Here is a 3,444-nt window from a genome sequence, read left to right as displayed (position 1 = left end):
GGTTTTGACCTTAGGCTTAGTTTTGACATCAGGTCAAGTTCACTACATTGTCATCAATTAAAAATCCAAGATATTTGAATGAAGATACAAGTTCTATTTCGTATTGCCTTCGCCCTTTAAGAGCTGTCGCTTAGTGTGTTTATCCCGTCATGCAAAGCATTGCACTAAAAAATTTAGTCCACGCCCACCTGTTGTGTGGGCCCCACCCGGTCCGTATAAATTACGTTAAGAGAGGGTAATCGGCACCCATTTTTCTTCAGCGAGCTAATAGCACTATCAGAAGAACGAAGAAGGGAAGTTGTCTAGCTTGACCAGCTCAACCTTTGTTGGGGCTGCCTGTGGCCCAGCCACGCCAACCTCCTGCCGCCCTGGTGAGTTTTCCTCCCCTTGGAGAAGCAGACGAGCAGTCGTGTTTCAAGGTGACGCGCCGAGAAATATTTCTCAGTGGCGGGTCGCTACATGCTGGACGACGCCATCTTGTAATTTTCCTTTTATCGCCGATTCTCGGAGCAAATCGGATGGCTCCTCCGGGACAGGCGACGTCAGCAGCAGCCCCCGCTGCTCACTCCCTCCTGGAGAGCGTAGTGCTGGAACGAGGGGGCTGAGTGAATGCTCACCCCTCTCCAGACCTTTTTCGCATCGGCGACCACACCGCTCCCAGCCGTCGGTGCCCTCCTCTGGAGCTGCCCGGCATAATCCAGGAGGCGGCTGATATGAAGGGACTTTTTCTGTCCCTCTCCTTCCCCCGTCCAGATCGGATGATCTAGAGGGAAGGTTTCTGGGCTCCACCCCGGCTCACCATCCTGATCCCATCTGGCCTCATTTTCGCAGCAGTTACGTCATACTGGAACGAGGCCGCAGCCGGTTCTGGTAGACTGAGGGCGCCGGTTCCCACATTCGCGCCCATCACGGTGCCCCCCTGGATCTGAGCCTGGCAGAGGCGTTCGGAGCAAGATGTCCAGGTTGGACCAGCATCCTACACCTCCGGGTAAGCACGACCAGACGGTGACGTCGCTCTCCAACCGAGCTCACCAGTGTGCGTTCCAGGTGGCCGCAGCGAACAATACGTTACTCAGCTGGCGTATAGCATTCAAGAGGCTGGAGGAGACGTAGAGCTCCCTCTGCAAGGCAGCTGACGTCATCCTCAACCTGTGCCCCTCTTCTGTTGTCTGCCGGTCTCGCATCGCAGCCCGGAGGATGAGGTTTTCCAGAGGTCCACCTGGCTCGTCACTCCCCCTCCCTCTCGGAGGAGCTGCAGAAGGCTTTTTGTTGGAGGGCCCCTTCAGCGACGGACGCGCTGTTCGGGACCAATTTCAAGACAACAACGCATTCCACGGCTGCAGCAGCGTCTCCCCCTCCACTATGCCAGCCCCGCCCGTCAGACACCAGCCCTTCTCATCCCGGCAACGGAGGTTCAGCGTTTCCCTGAGATCGTCAACAGGTGGCGCCCTGGGACAACAAACCGCAGAGCTCACGGGGGAGAAGATTCAAAATGACAGTTTGCGGAGGATGTGTGTAAAGATGAGTTTTTCAAATAAAACATTCATTGATTAAAGTGTCTGATTTTAGCCAGTCTGTCAGCTCGGATGACCTCACAGAAGCTCCTTGACACATCCTCCACACAAAACGAGCCAGTGGCCTTATAAAAATGTTTTTTCAGAATCACCGCTGCTCCAAAATAAACACGAGATGCTCGCATGACACAACAGTCGAAAGCGAATGTGGTCCGCAGAATGAGTCCAGTGGAATAACTCGTTTTCAGCACGAGTTGCACGCTTCTCACCTTCTCAAACGTGCACTCCCGCGACGCCAGCAGCCTTCACTCAAACGGCGCTGCGTTGATGAAGGTGCGCACACCGCTCCCCAGCGCTCGCCGGCTCACATCAGCATAAATGTGAGACCACAGCACGAGTCCTGTGAGAAACCTCGCTCTCAGCAGGAGCGGCACGCGTCTCACTGCAGCAGTGTCAAACGCGCACTCCCGCGGCGCCAGCAGCCTTCACCCAAATGACGCGGCGTTGATGAAGGCATGCACACCGCTCCACAGCGCTCGCCGGCTCGCATCAGCATAAATGTGAGACCGTAGAACGAGTCCAGTGAGACACCTCGCTTTCAGCAGGAGTGGCACGCGTCTCACCGCAGCGGTGTCAAACGCACGCTCCCTTGGTGCCAGCAGCTTTCATCCAAACAGCGCCGCGCGGATGAGGGTGTACAAGCCTCTCCTCAACACACGTCGGTCCACATCGACATGAATCTGAACCTGCAGCCTGAGGGCGGCACAGAAGCGCGCTCAGAGCCCTTTCGAGGAAGCCTCGCCTTGGGTCATGCGGAACACACTTCCGTGGCGCATGACGGTGGTTGAGGCTGTAGACTGGCTGACGTCCGTAAGAAACATGACACACCACCTAAACGCATGCCCAGTCCACGAACGTAACGCAGAGTGGCTGCGAACATGCTCGCCAGACAGATGAATGGCCAAGCTGATAAGCAGGGGTTATACGCTGCAATTCGCAGCTCGATCCCCTCCGTTCGGAGGAGTTTTAGAGACGGTCCTGTCATCACCAGACCAGGTCCATCCACCCATCCATTATCTTTACCCGCTTATTCCATTTTGGGTCACGGGGGTCGCTGGTGCCCATGTCCATCAATCACTGTGCGAGGGGCGGGGTATACCCTGGACGGGTTGCAAGTCCATCATAGGGCCACCTAAAGACAAACGAGACAAACAACCATTCACTCTCTCATTCATACCTAGGGAAAATTTAGAGTTACCAATCAGCCTAACATGCATGTTTTTGGTCTGTGGGAGGAAACCGGAGCACCCGGAGAAAACCCACGCATGCACGGAGAGAACATGCAAACTCCACCCAGAAAGGCCCCTGGACCGGAGTTTGAACCAAGGACCTGCTCGCTGAGAGGCAGCAGCTCTACCAGTTGCGCCACCATGCTGCCTCACCAGACCAGGTCTCATCCCTAAATGTAGAAGTCCAGGAACTTCTGGTAAAAGAGGTCATTTCCAAAGTTCCCGATGGAGAGGAAAACACAGGTTTTTACTCACATTAGTTCCTAGTTCCAAAACGGACCGGAGGAACGAGACCGATTTTGGACCTGTCAGTTTTCAACAAGGCGATTGTGGACAGACTGTTTCACATGTTGACAACCAGACAACTGTTGGACAACATCCAGAGAAACGACTAGTTTAGTTCCATCGATCTGAAAGACGTCTCGTATGTTCTCAAAGTGTGTGGAGACGGCCCTGCAACCATTACAGAGTGCAAGGATGAGAGTTTTGTTTTACCTAGATGACCTGTTGCTGCTGTCTGCTCCAGAAGGGAAGCAGCGGCGCAGACTCAGGAGTTGATGTTACACCTGCTAAATCTGGGCTTCGCCATAAATTGGGGAAAAAAAAAGCTAGATTCTCCCGGCCCAGACGATTGTTTATGT

This window comes from Nematolebias whitei, chromosome 3 (genome assembly GCF_014905685.2).
Source record: "Nematolebias whitei isolate Nwh7 chromosome 3, NemWhi1, whole genome shotgun sequence".
NCBI lineage: Eukaryota > Metazoa > Chordata > Actinopteri > Cyprinodontiformes > Rivulidae > Nematolebias > Nematolebias whitei.
The sequence above is the reverse complement of the archived record's forward strand: the minus strand, read 5'-3'. Positions refer to the sequence as shown.